This window comes from Condylura cristata, unplaced genomic scaffold, assembly GCF_000260355.1.
Source record: "Condylura cristata isolate star-nosed mole 26May11 unplaced genomic scaffold, ConCri1.0 scaffold00020, whole genome shotgun sequence".
Taxonomy (NCBI): Eukaryota; Metazoa; Chordata; class Mammalia; order Eulipotyphla; family Talpidae; genus Condylura; species Condylura cristata.
The window spans coordinates 11,571,222-11,589,722 of NW_004567121.1; the positions used below are offsets into that span (position 1 = coordinate 11,571,222).

General features: G+C 35.6%; 1 protein-coding gene across 12 annotated transcripts in view; it reads left to right on the plus strand.

Moving 5' to 3' along the window:
• NRXN1 (neurexin 1) overlaps positions 1-18,501 on the plus strand; it is a 976,600-nt gene that overhangs the window by 592,037 nt on the left and 366,062 nt on the right. The gene's annotated exons all lie outside the window — the stretch shown is intronic.

Sequence of the window (18,501 nt, forward strand, 5' to 3'; positions counted from 1 at the left end):
ACCAGGAGGACTGCCTGGAGGAGGAGAAGTTAGCCCTGAGAGAAGCTCCTCTCACCCCAGTCTCCTTTGTAAAGAGCAAAGTGTGGAAAAGTGATGGTTGACAGGTTTCTTTCCAGAGTGGCTAACAGTGTCAGGCCAGGTTCCTCTTATTTTCAGGTAAATGCGTGTTTCAGAGTCCCTGAAGTGCTAGTAAATAAAACATCAAGCTGTTTTTTGAGGATCCCCCCTTCCCCAATCTTTCCTTATTTTTAGTGTAAAATCCTTGATACTTTAAAAAGGCAGTGCAAAACTTGTGGACATTCTCCTCTCTCCTTTTCTCCTTCCCTGGAGGGCTGCTGTCCCTTCCAGGCTGGGTTCAGTTTTGGTTGCTTTGCTCCTCTCCCTAGGTAATTTCATTCACCTAAACAACTGCTGGTTATAACTAGAGTGACCTCTTTCCCTGGGGACAGGCTGTCTGCCTGAGCACAGTTCTGCTTAGACATGAGAAGGTCTAACCTAACCTAACAGAACAGAAAGCACATCTCCTTTTTAGAGTACAATAGATGCATTTCACTCTGGGTCCCAAGAATCCCTTCCCTTCCTGCCCCCAGTTCCCTTTAGGGATCCTCCCAAGTGAGAGTAGGTAGGATGGAGATAGAAGTGATTCCCCAGACAGGCACTTCTCAGTTAAGAGAGGTTAGATGCTACTGAAACAGTAAGGAGTTACTGTTGCTCTCACCACTTGCTCACAGTATTCTAGGAGCTGCTGCTCCCTTCACCTGGGTGCAGTTCTTTCCCACCGCATTGCCTTTGTGCAGAACTGTGAGTCAGGGGAGGAGGCCAGCCAGGATGCAGGAGAGGTAGAAAGAGTGTGGGTGTGACGAGCCAGGTGGGGATGTATAAGGGGCTGGGGTACTTAATTGCACCAGGAAGAAGCACTGGGCTAAAGACCTCATATGCATATCAACTTCTCCTTTTCCGTGGCTCTGCCTCTCTCCGGAGAGATGAGGTGACTGAGAGGGGGAGCGCCCGGGGTAAGAGGCTAGAGCACAAAGGGAGGGACCTGCCGCAGAGACTACCCTCCTTTCCCTTCCCACTGCAGCTCCTACCCCAGGCAGGCGCCGTCTGCTGGTCTTCACAAACATTCCTTTCCCTCCAGAATACAGTGTTTGTCTCATATGTGAATGAGAAAGCAGGTCTAGCTGTCCCTGGGTAGAGCAAAAGGACAGAAGGATAGTGGAAGACATTGTGTGTGAGTCTCTGTAAATATTATTCCCTCTGGTCAGAGAACTTTTTCTTTCCTTCGAAGGGTCTATTGTACAGTCATAATTGTTTATTTTGAAACTCTCCTCAACCTCCTCATACATACACACTCTTTTGGGGAAAGCTTTCAGAATCTTTTTTTCCTTTTAACTAGAGGAGCAAACTTCCCTCTCCATAGCCAACCTCTACCATATAAACACCAGGTGTGAAATTTTTTACTTCATCCCTGGTTCTGCCCTTCACAAGAGGGAATTAACTCTTGACTAGAGAACAATTGAGGCAGATGAAGGGTAAAATAAACCTCTGATGTTGGGGGTTGGGGGGAGGTGAGTGAGGTGGGGATGCATGCAGAAGTGTTGAGAGCTGGGCAGGCAGGGTGATGACTTAAAGAAACCTAATAAGAAAGAGGTGATGTTGAATTTGTTGGGTCAATAAACTCCCTGAATATTCAGTTAATTAGACAAAGGACTCACAGGAAATAATCTTTGAGCCTAATAGATGAGGGTGAATAAAAAGTACAAAATGAATGACAATATGAGAAATTCCTAGCAGAAAACCAAGGCAGGTGTAAATGAGGCTTAGTTCAAAATTTGAGACCATTGCAAAATACATATGCAGATGAACAAATATGCCAGCCTGTATAGTTGTATTAGCATTTCTGGAATCAAATGACATTTTGTTCCTATAATAGAGAAAGCATGTATATGCTTGAATGTGTAAAAGAAACATCATGTGGTGTATTTTAGGGAATAAAATTGAGTCTACCCTCTATGTTTTGAGAACTGCTAGGCTGACTATCCGGGTTCATTCTTCTTCATTTTCTCATCATGCCATGCTTCATTTGCACTATTATGAGGTGTCACTTACAAGGATTGCAGGGTGCTGAAAGCACGCTCCTGTCTACCCTGAGCATCTTTGTGCAAGCTGACCCAGTTGCTGAGATTATGAGGATTTTTTTTTAATGCATATGAAAAGCAGGTTTTGAGATCACTGCAGAATCCCATTTTATTTTGCATGTACTTAAATATATAAATGCTGAAAATACCACCATAGAAAAGTATATTATTCCCAATTAAATAAATGGAGGACTATGTGACTGTAAATGATAAAAGGCATTCTCTGTGTAATTAAGAATACTATTTAACCCAGCAAGAGTTCAGAAGAGATGTGTGTTTAGTTAGTATTGCTTCAGTGGTGTGCCATATTTGCTGGGCATAGAATGATGTCAGTGCAATGCTCAGTTTCCCCTCTCTGCTCCTGGCTTTCCTAAGTACCTCTGCATACTTTCAAAAATTAGCTTAGATCCTCTCACTAATTTCAGGTGATAAAGGAAGGAGAAAACCATCAATGACTGAGCATACCAGTGCTGGTCGTTCTCATCCCACAAATATGAGCTCCAGAAATTATACTGCCATGATTAGCTTATACTATTAAGGAGCAAAAGGGCTTTCCCAGAAGGGAATGCTAACAGATTTTAAAAGTGGGGTTTGTAATCGCAATAACCCAATGTTGTTATATAAGGATAATAATTATATCTTGAATATATGATGTTTGTCTTTCTCAGACACTTTGGGAAAAATATTAAACTTCGAAGAGGAGTAGCAGGTTTTGGAGGGAGTTTGAGTAATGTTTTTTTTTTCTTGTAGCAGTAGAAAGGCATACCACTGATGCTCCCAAAATTGGAGACAAGTCTTTTATAGAGTAAAAAGGAATTAAGATCAAGACTTTGTGACCCAAATCTAAGAGCAAAGCCATGAGCTCAGAGGTTTTAAAGCTTGAACTGAGAGGGTCCTCCATGTGGGTTAATGGTTCATCTCTTGAAATATTGGTAATTCCAAAGAGCAGGGACTAGCCATTTGCTTCCAGCATGTATTAACAATAATGCATACTGAAAGAAAGGCTGAAGGCACCTCACTGGTTTGCACAGATTGCTTCTTTGATTCATATGAAATAGTTTTTATTTTTCTTTCATTTTTCTGGGAAGCAAGAGGTTGCTGCTTGATAAAGTTATCCCTTTGCTGTTTTGTTTGGCGTCCAAGCAAATTAGTAAAATCTTCTATAATAGGCTCTCTACATTGAAGAAAAAATTAGCTTTTATGGTAACAGATGAATATGTATAACAAAGGACATTTGAGCTGTGAATATCACACCCTTCTTCCTTACTTTGGTTCCTTAGACAAAAATGGACATCACTGCAATGCTATAGTAATCATGACCCATTAATATTTCTAGGAAAATCTTTGACTCAATCATGATCCAAGTAACGCAGACTTTAGGACAATTCTTGACTGCCCACAATTTTAATGCATTTATTTCTTAGATTGTCGATTTATTCATTATGCAAATATATAACAAAAGGCTGCTATATGCAGGCTTCATGTTTATGCACCAGGTAGCTTGGAAATGGAAGTGAGAAAAGAAGAACCTAGATAATAAAATCATGACTACCGAAAAAGTTTGCAGTTTGGTTCTAAAAATCCAAGCTATTTTTGGGTAGAGTTAATCTTTGTACAAACAAGCAAAACTTAAAAACAGATAGCCTCAGTGCATAAATGCAAAAATCGTGTTTATTATATGTGACTATCATTTGAGACTCAACATGAATGATCTAATAAACATAGCTAAATATTGAATTTTATCTACAACACTTTATATTGCCCCTTAATATTAATGCTATAAAAGTGTTCTTTGAAGAATTGCTTTCTACCAAATTGTTGCAGATATTTGTTTTAACAAAACATAAAGTTTGTATTTTTCAAATAAACATAATGCTGTTTCACTAATGTATTCAAGACAGCTTCACTGACTTAATGTCACACAAATATGTGAATAGATCTGGCAGCTTGAGCTGTGAAAGTAATTTTCAGAATCCTCTCTATGTAAAATTTGGCCTCTGTCAGTTAGTAGCATTTATAAGTTTGCTAAGCTACTTATCCTCACTAAGATTGTCTTTTTTTTAATCTATAAAATGAAAATATAATAAGTTACATTTCAGTGAAGAGTAAATGAGACCATTAATTTGATAAGTATTCATACACGATAGGTTCCCTTTAAGAGTTCTTTTTTTAATTAAACAGTTAGGCTGCTTCTAATCTTAGCTATTGTGAAAAGTGTTACAATGAACACAGGGCTACTAATACCGCTTTAAAATACTGATTTTAATTTTATTGGGTAAATATTAGAAGTGGGATTACAAAATCATTTAGTAGTTCTGTCTTGAATGTTCCAAGGAACTTCTAAATTCTCTTCTATATTCTTTACACCATTTTGCATTCCAGTTTCAAGTGTTCTAATTTCTCTACATTCTTGCCAAAACATACTGTCTTTTTTATCATAGTTACCCTAATAGGCAGGAGATGATGTCTCAGTATAATTTTGATTGAATGGGTTAAAAAATGCATTATTTACAAACAATGAAATATTAGCTTAAAAAAGAAAGCTATGTGAAATGCAATAACATGGATGCAACTTGAAGATATTATGCCAATTGAAACAAGTCACAGAAAGACAAAAGTTGCCTAATTCTACTTCTGTGAGGTATTGACAATAGTTGAATTTATAGAATCATTAAGAGGAATGTTGGTTGCCAGAGGCCATGGACAAAAAGGAATGGCAAGTGCTAATCAAGGAGCATAAAATTTCAATTATGCAAAATGAGTAACTGCTAAAGATCTGATTTACGACAGTGTGGTTGTAGTTAATATTACGATGTTGCACACTAAAAAATGTGGTTGGCGAGTAGACAACAGGTTGAAAGTTTGTTTGATAATAAAATAGAAATTTTAAAAATAAAAAATTCAGAAAGAAGATATATAATGGAGAAAAAAACCTTGAAATTATAATGAGTTATATTTCTGATTAATCCAGTTATTAGCTGTGTGACTTCTGAAATTCAAGAGCTGTGTGACTTTTGAAATTCAGTTATAGCTTTGAACATCAGTTTTCTTCTAGCTTAAAGTTTGAGAAGCACATTCCTCTTACTTTGTAAATAGCTCTTATATCCAAGTGGACTGGATTCATCAAGTCATGACAAATTAGTAGCAGAATTGGAGGTAGAATCCATATCTTGTAACACATTATCTTCCTCATTTAGAATATTCTTCCAAAGAAGCCAGTGCTATAATAATGAGGAGGGGCTGTGCAAATTCATCCACATTTGGACCTGAGCACTATATACCCAGCAGTTCTTTTTAGATGATTACCTGAAATTAGAACCCTGGTCTCTGAGAAAAGAATAGTGCGAACATGCTTGTTCGTATTGAGAAAATCATCTTTGCTCTGCTCTTCATCACCCTAGTCAGTTGCCAGCATCTCATTTAGACTCCATTGTGTTCCTCTTTTTAATGAAGGGCACAACTGCTGTTTTGAGATGGTAACAATCCCAATAATGATGTTGATCAGCCTTCTTAGATTGCTTTACTTTTCATAAGCTTTTTTTTTTTTCCTTTTTGATTTAAAAAGAAAAATTCATTTCCACCTTTGAGTTCTGTGATTCCTTTGGTAGTATGAATCTATTAAAGTTTTCATATTCTTGTTTTTTCCTTGTGCTTTATTCATTCTCACTGTACCACAAATGGAGCTATTTTTATAAAGACTGTGTTCAAGCTCCTTAAACAATGTCCTCATTGTTAGTTAGAGGTGGCTTACTTAGCTTAGGAACCAGGTAGCATTAGACTCATGGTACTTGACTAATATTTGCCTCTCAACTGTAATGCTGAGGAATATTCTTTGAGAAGCATCTTCTTCCTTCCCATGGTCTTTCTACCCAGTCCATTTTTGTCTATGTGGGGTCATACAACATTTCTTCTTGTAGTATTTGGTAATAGCCTTTGAATTATCTATTCTCTCACAAAGTGTAGATTTTTTTTTTGTAGTGTTGATCACATAAAAATACATTCTGTGAAACTTTTCACAAACTTAGTAAAAATAGGTATTTTTTAAAAAGTATATATTTCCACCACACTCTCAGGGAAAGTGTCTCATTTAATCATCATCATAACCTTGGCAGGACTTATGGTCACCATTTTGCTGACAAGGAAACAGATGTAAACAGGTGATACTTTTGCCAGGGTCATTTAATTAATAAGTAGCCACATATTTTTGCTTTTCCCCTATAATATGTTAAGAAGGTTTTAAAATGAATCCTTCATTTACATTTAGAAGACCTGAACTATGTTCCAATGTTTTCATTTTCTGATTCGCTTATTTTTTTCTTCATTAAAAATAAAATTAACCAACCCCCGACATGTGGTGTAATTCATATAGTCATTAATATTTCAAGTTAAAATGGATGTAAAATTTATATCTCTGTTCCATTTTAGTGGAAGGGATTTTACTTAATATTACATTTTGATACTTAGCAGCAAAATAAGTAGTAAGAAGGGGATGAATCAATAAATGAGGGTCATTTTCAAAAACAATTTGCAGCATTATGCTCAGGTAGTGACAAATAATATTAATCAAATAAGAACACTACAATAAAATGCTTTATGATTAAAAGATGATGATTCCAGGTAAATCTTCCTTTTAACCATCAAATATACACCAGATAAGAAAAACCTGCTGTGTATGTGTATGAACTTAATGTTTGTGGAACTTATACATTGAAACTGAGTAGTATGGAAAAGTCTTTCTCTGATGTCTTTTCTAAATTTATGTTATATGTAGATTAACTTATACATGAAGCTTCAGTAACTCTTGTAATTAATTTTACTATGAAATTCAAAATGTTAGACCCTTGTATAATATGAGCACCTTTTTTAAAAGCAAGGTTATGAATCTATGGTCATATTTATTTGGTATTATTTTCATATTACTAATTGGTGAAAGTATTATGATATGGCTCTGAAAATGATCCACTAGAAAAAAAAAAAAACTTTAGTAAGTGGTTTTAGTGTGTGGTAATACACAAGGCAGCGGCATTTACAGACTTGGGCATTACTTCTGCACAGTTGTTTTGAATATCTGGGTTGCCCCTGAGCTAACATTGGTACATGTAATTATTTATGTGGTTCAACCTGCCTTGGCTATTAGTTACCATCTGGTCATCATAGAACATTTTTCTAGATAATGACAGAATTTAGAGCTGCTAAAAAGAGGTGATATTTTTGGTGCTTCATAAAACTGATATTATTTTGATTCTGAAATCTCTAATTTTAAATTAAAACCAAGTTGTCTAAAGTGTACATAATTATAAACTACTAATTATGAAGCACATCACTGTGAGGGAGTGTGATGCTATCCTAAGAGGTCTATTCAGGGTACATGTGGGACTCAGTGTCCTGGTGGTCTGATACAGTTCCGCAAACACTTCTATTTGAGCCTCAGCATGGTGTAGTTTAAAAAAGTGTAGTTTAAAGAAGTGTAGTTTTCCTGATGAACGTCCCCCTCAAGATTTTGCCTATGTCAATCTGACAAGCATTCTACTTCATATCTATGTCATTTTACCCTTTTCATTTAGCAAGCATATTGCAGTATGGTGTAAAGAAGTAATACTGGGCATGACTAGCTTAAATAGCTCTGGGAATATATTCCTATGAAAACTGAACTCTGGAACTCCCTGGTGGAACACGGGGTTAAGTCTCAGTATTATGAGAGAGTCCACGGCCACTGCAGCACAAGTTCGACCCCCTGTCAGGGAGGTGACCCACGTGGCGCAGCAGACCTCTCCTGTCTTGCCAGCTGCTCCTCTCAGCAGTATATTTCAGTAGACCACCTGTTCTGCTCCCCACTCTGTTGTTGGTGATCCTTTCACCACCTGCACTTCTGCCTACACCCCACCACTTGAATGCATAAATAAATAAATCTTTAAGACAAAAAAAAAAAAACAAACCAATAACTGAACTCCTTTCCTGAGGCATTAGGAGTTAGGTGTTAGCTTAACTACATCCTTAGTATATTTCTATTAATACTGAACTTTCTTTCTTTTCTTTTTTTTTTTTTTCAGGGCATTATTTAGTAGCCTGCTTATTTTGTATTTCTTAGCGATCTCACAAAACCTTGCCATATTAAACTGTTTAAGTATACATGCTCATTAAAAATTGACCATTTTCTAGATTGCATCTTTGTAAAGTGACAAAATTTTCCTCAACACTCCCAAGTTATAGAAATCCACTTAATGTTTTCAAAATTGCAATGTGCTGTCTCAGTCATTTTTTATGTTTACTGTCTAAGTATTAACATATGTTGGCATAAGATGAATACTAAATTAATCTCTGTCAGCAAAGTGGTTAATTGGTCATGCTGTTAAGTATGTAAATGATGTATTTGCTTTTCCCCTTTCATTTTTTCTTTGGGACTTAATTGAGATAATAGAGTGTTTGATTTTGTTATGGACAACCCATACCACATTTAAAGGTAGAATACTGAGATGAGATTCTCATAGATATCTTTGTATAAAAGATTTGTGCTTTAATATTAAACAGGAGTATTTATAGTCTGGGTGCCTTTGTAACGACTAAATATATGACAACAGTCTGTACTTGTCAACAGTAAAACTTTTGCTTCAGTAATTTTATTTTTAAACATGAAATTTTGCTTTTGCTTTTCAAAAAATAATTAAATAATTCATTATCTCTACACAGGAAATTAATTCAGCTCTTGACATATAGTAAGGAATTGATTGAAATATTGAAGGGTATTTTACTATCTTAATTTTTCTGAGTAAAAAGGCAGAGCTGAGGTAGAACTAGAGCACTGTAATGTGGAAGTAAATGCCCAGTGAAACCATGTAGTAATTGAACAATCAATGCTTCTTCTACTTCAGTTACTGTTCTCTGTTCTTAACACAGCAACACATTTGGACTTCTCAGCTTTGCGAGGTGGGAAATATTGTCATTTTTCCCTCCTCAGCCACTCACTATTCTGAACCCAGAGAGGAGAGACTAGAGTTGCCTTAGGAAAGCATGTTTTATTAAAAAAACTGGTATTTCCGGGAGATGTTAGGCTGATAATCTCATGAAGCCATCTCCACTCTTTGAGTGTTTTTGTATGGATAAAGAAACTGGATTTTGGCTGATTAGCATGATTGTTGGGGTTCCCACAGTTGTCTCAAGAGGTTGCACTCACACAGGCAGAGAGATGGTCTGGGTCACTTTTCCATGTCCCATCTGTTCACAGAAAGTTCAGTGCCAGAGGTTTACCTGTGGCCTTTTAGGGGAGTTAATAGGTTAATTATCTGAGGGACAGAACAGTCTTTAAAAGAATCCAAACTGAATCTTCTAAAGACAGAGGCTATTCCCTGGTTTGTATTTTCTTTTTGCACCTTTAGCATTAATTTCCCTTTCTACACATAAAGATACTAAAGCACCTTGATGTTATGAAATTGATGTGATTGCAGAACTAAAATGTGTGGGGCCTGAATTTAAATCCAAGCAGTCTCACTAGGAAGCCTATGCCTTTAAGTTTTACATGATGTTGCCAGCAAGTATAACTTATCTTGACTCAGATTTTGTCTTCTCAAGCTTTTATTACCAGCATCCACAAGGGGCCATCTAATGCAGGGGAATGGCCTATCTGGATTTACTTTGTTTAATTTCTAGCAGGTCATTTAACTGAAGGCTTAGTGCCACATCCTTATCTTCCAATTTATTTTTAGGCATTATGCTTCTTAACTACAGAGGGTATCAGGAGGCCTTCCAGTGTCTTCCATCCTCATCATTTTATTTGGTTTGACTGACTTATTAATCTCAGTATCCACCACCACATCAAGAGTAAAGGAGTGATTGATTTAAGATGCTTATTAATGTTTATTAACTTCTTTCATTCTTGTCTGCTAATACATACCCCACCAAATTGATAGATCTGCTGTGATAATAGACTAATTTGCAAGTGCAGCCATGATTTACAATTAAAAGGGAACAGTTGCTATGTGTCTGATGATGTGATTATATTCTCATGAGATAAAAGGAGTCTCTCTGTAAATGGTTAAATGAGACTGTATAGTTCTGAAGAGAGGATTTAGAGAAGAGACTGAATTAATAAACTATTTTGAATATTTATCCTAATTTTAATTATGGCTTATTAATTATGAACCCTTGAGGAATTGTGCTTGTTATATATGCCTGGCATATATGACACAAAGAATTGAAGAGTATCTTATACTCACTTCTAGACTCTAAGTTGGATCCACATTCAGGAAGGAATGGTAAATGCTTTGAGGTTTAAGTCTCTTAGGTACATTTTTCTTTAAAATCTTTTGTTTCTCCAATGCAACATGAGAAACTTCATTTCATTTTATCTACTGGCATTGTATTCATTCACTTATATTAATACCACAGGATTTGTATGAATTCCCTATTAAGGTAAGATATTACTCTTTTGATTACTTATAACTTTAATTGTGATCCAGTAGTGAGTGACCTTGAATGAGTTTCTAAAACTCTCTGAGGCTCAGTTTGCAAGAGTAGAATGGGATCTTTAATACCTATTTTGTAGAGTTGCTGTGAAGACTAATACTTATGTAACCATCTCGCACAGGCCCTGGTAGTGGCTGTTGCCTTTCAAGTGACACATTAACCTCTCTCCTGCAGTGAGTTTTTGCTCTGGACTACTACATTAAGAAAAACACCAGGAAGGACTGAAGGACCAGGAAGTTTAGTTACAAAATTACTATTCTTAGATTGTCTTCTTATCATGCTAGATATTGAATCAGTAGACTCCTTTAGTCAATGCTTTGAAATTAAGATCCTTTGCTGGCACTTGATTCAACCCAAATAGAAAATTTTGGAGAAAACCAACAGTCTTAATATCCCCTTAAACCAGGAAACCTGCATCAGGGCTGAACTACAGAAGCTATTGGTGCCTCTTCAAGTCAGAATGTCTTCTATTTTGTTTTCTTAAAAACCATTTTATCATTTAGATTAGGCCATTATAAAAATAGGGTGGGGGAAGGAAGAGAACATTGATAATGAAGAGAGATTTAAGGACAATTACTTCACCATTTTCTTTGTTGTCTAATTAGTCTCTGAAAAAATATCAGCAAATACAAAGCCATCTTTACCTGACTCTATACTACAGCTGAAAAGAGTTTTCAGTAAGAGAGATGTGTTTCCTTGCCCAGGATCATCTTGTTACTTCTTTCACTGTAGCCAGTTTATGTTTATGACATAGCCAAGTGGTAAGAGAATTGCATTGAAAGAGAACATAAACACTTCAGAATACTAAATCAAAGAGAAATTTGCTGTAACTATGATTCAATCACCTATTTTTCAAAGGTAGCTAAATTTTCTAAACATAAATTAACATTTTTAAAAGAAATAGCCATGCCTTATCTCTTTTTTCTTTTTAGAAAGAGGCACTTTGGGGAACAGGATAATAGGCAAATTGCATACCCCTTTGAAGTAAATATCTATCAGTCATGTGACATATATGGCCGCATGTGGGAATAGAATAGAATCGGGATCCAGTGACTTTATAGAGTGACCCATCATTTCAAGGCCCCAACATGTGAAGAAATGCTTTGAGGTGATATCAGCAAACAGGAGTCCTTAGGATCAAAGCAATTCAGCCACCCTAAGATGTGTTTTAAGACATATAGGTGATAAGATTAAAGTTATTGTCTGTTTCTCCTGCAAGGTTTTCTTATTGTGGTATGTGAGTGCCAGCACAAGTTTAATCTATGAAACCAGATAGCTTAAATTTTCTACTAAATGCAGGTTATTTTCTAAATAACAGATAATGAAGAAGTGTGTTCTAAGAGAAAGCATTTTCTATACCAGGACAGGTGACAGGCTTTGAGGTCCTACCTCAGACCTCCATTCATTCCATAGTGTTTGGGAGAATGGAGACGGTTATGACTTGGAGTGCTTGCATTTGGGAAACAGGCTCCCCAAAGAACAGGTTTTGCTATTCTGCTCTAGGGCAGTGTAGGTATTCAAATATTGGAGACACATTTCTAGTTAAGGAGTCAAAAAAAGTCTTCATTGAAGGTGAGCCTTCAGAGAAACTTTGAAAGATGGGTACACAACAAATGGAAATTGAACCATCTTAAGAGTAAATAGCATGAGCAAAAAACATAACCTTAATTTGACTTGTAGCCTTCCCCCCCCCCCAAACATTTAGTGATTGTAAATCCAGTTTCTCTTGGTCATTCCATATGATTGGATCTAATCGTAAAATGACTGAGTGTGATTGTGTGTGTGTACAGATTTGGCTTAAAAGTGCACCCATCAAACAATATAAATATCTTCTGTCTGACCTTGGGACAAAACATCATAGAAAAGACAATTCTCAATTTAGGTGTAAAACTAGGCTGTGTTGTCTAGATGCTCACTGCCAGAGAGGAGCACATTCTTGAGTGGTGGACAGGAACACATATGATAAAAATAAACAATTAAACAAAAAAAACCAAAGCATTGCAGTGTCCCATCCCTTTCTTGCCTTTCCCCTCCCTGTTGAAAGCCCTGCACAACAGAATAAATACGAGACAAGGAGACAAGCATGGAGCTGAACTTAGGCTTTTATAGAATTTCTTTCACTAAGCTTTCCCATTCACAGAATGTAGATATTTAGGTTATTACCAAGATGTGGGTGTTGACACACTCTCTGCTGGCAAATCATTGCCCCAGCAGTGCCAAGAAGGCAGAAACCCATCAATGAATAAATGCCAACCGTGTGCCTGTGCTGGGGGTGGAATTTGGTCTTAACGTTCTACCACAGGAAACCATCACATTTTTGTCTGTCTCTAGCTTTAAAACCTAACTAGTCTGAATTGTTCTTTCAGAGGCTTTCTGAGTGTCCTAGAGCAGCTGGGAGGCAAGGATAGAGTCATCTTTCTTTTTTTTTTTTTTTTTTTCTTTTCTACCACTTCCTGACATACCAGAGGCCACAGTTGTGCTATCAAATAAACTAGGCACAGATCTTTCTTCTTTCCAATTTCCATGCCAAAATGACCAGTGCCTGTTGGTCATTGAAAGATGTTTGATTCCATTTCCGTTTTCATATTTATGTGCTCTTAATGTTAGAAAATATCTCCTCATGCTTCTCACACAACAAGCACAAGAAACCTCTAATTAGACGCTGTGGATTTTGCTCCATTTGCAAGTAGGGAGACAATGTGACTTGGGTGCTTTGGGTGGTGTGACTTAGAGGTTTATAAATGACAGAGCAGGGACTTAAACACAACACTGCTTTCCAAAGTCCAGTGCCACCTAAATAGGTGATAACAATCTATTTGTGCACAGTCCTTAAAATCCCAGAGAGATGACCAGATCTAATGATTCTGCAGGAATTCTGGAAAGGAAACATGTCCAGACCCTATAAACCTGCTAGGTTAGTAGAAAATGATAAAACAAATGGAAGCCCTTTAAGATGATGATGATCAAACACTAGTAAGAGTTTGTTTAGTGAAATGGTCAGGATTAGAGATGGGCTTTTAATACATCTTGTTGGTGATTTAATAACTTTATATGCTTTTTTTTAGAGTTTGTCTTTTAGAAAATAGATAAGGATTCTAGCTAACAGTACTGACTCACTATCTTTTGATATATTTATTTAAATAACTCAAAAAAGGCTTGCCTATTACTCAGGAAAACACTCAAGTTCAATGTATCTTTAGATTTACTGTAAAACATCAATTAGGTAGAATTTTGAAAGAACTTGGAAAATGGAGTTATACTGTCAAAAACTTAATAATTGCCTCATTTGATTCTTCACAAGATGAAAAAATGTACATTCACGTTGGGAATGTACTTTACTCATAGAATAAAATTGATGCCCACTGGCATGATGGCTCTCATTGTCCCTGAAACCAGAGTTCTCTTCAACTTGGGAAAACTGAAAATTTCTGGTGTCAGTGAGTTTTGAAAGTATGCTGCAAAACAATATCTCCCTACATTTTCAAATCCACACTGTATTTTCCCTGGACTAAATTCCTGCTGACAAGGAATATGTTTTCTGTATAATGCCCAACAATAAATACTGGGGTACTAAAACATTTATAAAATGTTTCCTAGACTTACGTGGAAGCAATGGCCTGTACCCCAGTTCTGTATGCATAAACAAATAGAAAATCTTAAAGAAAAAAAAGAACAACAAAGAGTAATGATATGTTCATTCTGTTACTTGCAAATTTTGACTGTAAAACTAGCTACAGTCAACAGGATATGAGTTTTGAGCTATGTAAATAGCTTGGAACACCTGAGTGATTCTCCTTTTGCCTGTGGTTCCACCACTAAAAATTTATTCTTAAGCATCTTCATAACTTTTATTAAAATTTGTTGTATACTGCAAAGGCATGAAATTTAGAGCTATCATCCCCCAACTGATGACTGGATAACCTCTCTAAAATGGGATAAAAAGGTCACTTCCTTTCCTTTTTGAACTATGTTATGTGAAGCATAAATGACATGATGTTTGTAAATTGCTATATAAACTATATTAAGACAAATATTTCATAATATATATAACCCAGTTCTTAGGAAATAGTACTGCTTTAAGTTGATACATGCTGATATTTCTTAAATTTAAAATATCAGAATCACTTAGAGAGTTTATTGAAACTGAAGATGCTTGGGCTGTACCCTTAAAATTTTTATTTAGTAAATTTGGAGTAGTATTCAAGAATTTATATTTCAAAATATGTTCCTTAAGAGAATCTGATGTCAATGATTCTTGGACACTCTCTCAGGAATGATACCTTACACCATCATCAAGCTATATCTTCTATTGTGGATTTTACCTGGTTCTTTTTTGACCTCCAATAGATTGTCTAATGAGCAATCAGAAGCTAGTTGTTTTATACTCAGAAGATGAAGGAAAATAATTTGGCTACAGGGAGAGAGAATTGTGAAACTGTTTGAAAGCTGCTAACTCATTGGTGATAGTTCTTAATAGGATAATAGCAAGGACATTACCGTATTGTTAAGCCTATTCCCTTTAGAAGGACTGTTGTACATAAAAATATTCACATTGGATGTAGCTTTCAGATTCCCTTCAAAGATTCCCAAAATTGTTTTGATAGAATGAGTGATCTTATAGACATCAACACTTTATGTTTGCTGTACAGCTGGGCTTTTTTTTTTTTTTAGAGAATTTTTTTTTTTTAAGATTTTTTTATTTATTTGTTCGTACAGAACTGGGGTACAGACCAGAGGCTCAGGGGCGGTGAGAGGTTTCACCAGAGACAGAGTGGGGAGCAGAACAGTTAGATCAACGAAGTACACTGCTGAGGGGAGCAGCGGGCGGGTCAGGAGAGGTCTGCCACGCCATGTGGTCACCTCTGGGGCAGGCGGGAATCGAACTCATGCAGAAGTGGCTTTAGGTTCTCAGTGCTGTGCTTTAACCTGCTGCGCCACCAGGGAGGGCCAAGCTGCACTTTTTTAAGAGTGGCCTTAACATGCATATAAATGATACATTCACACATGCAATTAAAAATCAGAGTCTGCACTCTTATTTTGTCCTTTGATTTGGGCTCTATTCCCAAAATCCTTTAAAAAGAATTAGCACTTTTTCGTTTGACCAAGAAAGCTTTGATGCAGGTGTTATTTCAGCATACATTTCATCATGTTTATAATACTTTGCATTTTGCAATGCCTTTTCTGATTTTCATGTCCTGTGATATAATGGATTTTTAATGTTAAATCTTTTATGAACATTTTGGTCTTCCTAAACTTTCTGTCGTTAAAAATGACATTACTATTAGATGATAATTCTTCATTATTTTTTATTTTATATGAATGATAGTTCATATTTATATGAATATGATAATTAGGTGTGTGGAGTAGGAAAAGGGACTTTAGAGATCAATTAGTTCCCACCTCTAATTTTACCAATGATGTCTGAGCCTGAAGAAGGTTAAATACTAAATTCTGAACTCCATTCCGAGGTCTGTACTGCATTTCTCTCTGCTTTATTCATGAGTTACCCAAACTCAGAATTATCTAACCATATCCAAGCCATTCTTGTGAAGAATTTTAAATTAAGTAACTCCCATGACAGTAAACAAGCTCTAAGAAACTGAACAAGTTTTCCATTTATACATTTGAGAGTATCTTTTCTTTTTTGGACTATGTTATTCGTTAAGATTGACTTGAATTAAGTGAGAACAAACTTGCGCACCATTAAGCTGACAGTTTAAAATGTTCTTTTGCCTTATTTGTATTACTATATAAATTTTTGAATAGAGAGAAAATAACATTGGGGTTTAAAGAGGTAGGAAACATTGGGACTATAGAAAAGATTTCTAATGAATATATCCTTGAAAATATGAGGTTAAGCTTGAAGACCTGGCTTGTTTTAATGTGTCTTTGTAGTTAATGAAAGAGATAAAAGTAGAATCTTCCCGTGTCTGTAATTTTTTCTGTCAAACTCTTTAAGACATTTAGAAATAGCTGACATTTTAAATGATGTTCATTATTACTGATTATCATTATTACCATGTAAGATTTGGAAAACATGGAGAAGTTTAAAGGAAAAAAATGGCACAACTGTAATCAATCAGAAACAAACACTATTAAAGCTTTAGTGTATTTTTTTATTTTGTCTTTATATATCGAAACAGTTTTAAAAAGAATTGTGTAGCACATATTTTTAAAATGAAAAACATATGATGAACATCTTTATTATTACTTCCCTTTCAAATCAACTTTTTAACATGATATTCCTCTTGGATCACACTAATTTCATCCACCTTTTGTCTTAAGTCAATTAGATTATTTTCATTAAAAAATGTTGTACACCACTCTTGTGAATGATATTTATGTGTGTTGTGTGTAAATATGTAAATTCTATGTTAAATACATAGTTATTATTAGGTTATTGGTACATATTGCCAAATTGAATGCACATATACTCTCCAATATTCTCTGCCCATACTCCCCATTTCTTGGCACACTGACCATCTCGGGTCATAATTCTTTAGTTTTTGTCATTTTATAATCAAAACAAGAGGCATTTCATTGTTTTAGATTCTTTTGTGTTCTCTCTGTTTGAAATTTATATTATGTGGGTTTGTCACTTATACTTTACCAGGTTGCGTACTCAGTATTCTTTCCTCTGTGTCTAGTGTAGTGAGCCTTTTAATCTCATCGATTTGTAAGATTTCTTTATAAATGTTAACCCTTCATTTTATTTATGGTATATGTGGCTTATGTTTTTGTCAGTTAATTACTTGTCCTATAATTTTGTTTGTGGTGTTATTAATGTATAGGGATTCAGTATATCCTGTAGTAGTCAAATGTATTGGCATTTTTCTGTTTTGTTCACTATTTTAGTCATCATTTAACACTCTACTCCTTAGAAATATGTCTGCATTTGAGATAATTTGTATATTTCTACAGGCAGGAGATGTTCAACCAGTACTACTCAGATAATTGTGCTAGAAATGACAGGGATAGAAATAACTGTGATAGAAGAGGCAAGGTGTGTCAGAAGGTTGACCAAACTAGCAGTTCTGAGTCAGGGGTGAAGTGCAGAAAGCTATTAACAAAGGTCTTGTAGTTAGAAGTGGGTGGGGCTCACAGAATTAGTAACAAACAATCGGAGGTTTTTCTGATTCTTAAGAATATTGCATCCTCGAGATAGAGAATGAAGGGACTAAATATTATTTAAACTTCCTCTCTGCTATTGCATCCGTGATGCTACTTACACATGCTGGGGTGTCCTCCCTTCTAGATACTCTCCATTATGTATATTGTTCACTGTTTTACTTCAACAAACGAATACCCTGAGAGGAAAATCAGACTGCATATGTGCTAAATCTGTCCTATAGATTAGAAACATGATGGAAATAACTTTGGCTTTTTAAATTATAGATTAAAAAAAATAAGATCTAACTTAAATACAATAAAATGTACCAGTTTTAAGTGTATAGCTCAATGGAGGAGTTCTTACCACTTCATAAGGAAGTAGCTCTCAGTAGAGAGCTTACCAGCCCCACCCCACTGAAAACTGCTGTTCTGACTTTGTCAAAGATAATTTTGTTTGTTCTTAACATGATCAATAAGATGATAAAGATTGTCTTTTCTGTTAGATATCTTTGTCTTAGTATAATATTTATGAAATTTATGAAATTTACTCATGTTGTTAAATATATCAGTGACTGGTCCTCAATAATATGGATATATTACAGTTTGCTCATCATTTCTTATATGATGGGTATATTATGGTTTGTTTCCAGATTGAAGCAACTTGGAGCATTCTTAACTGAGTTTTGGGCATAGACATTCATTCTGTTGGGACTGTACTGGAATTGGGAGAGCTGAGATACAAGAAATGCATTTGTTTAGCTTTCTTTCTTTTTTTTTTTAAGATTTATTTATT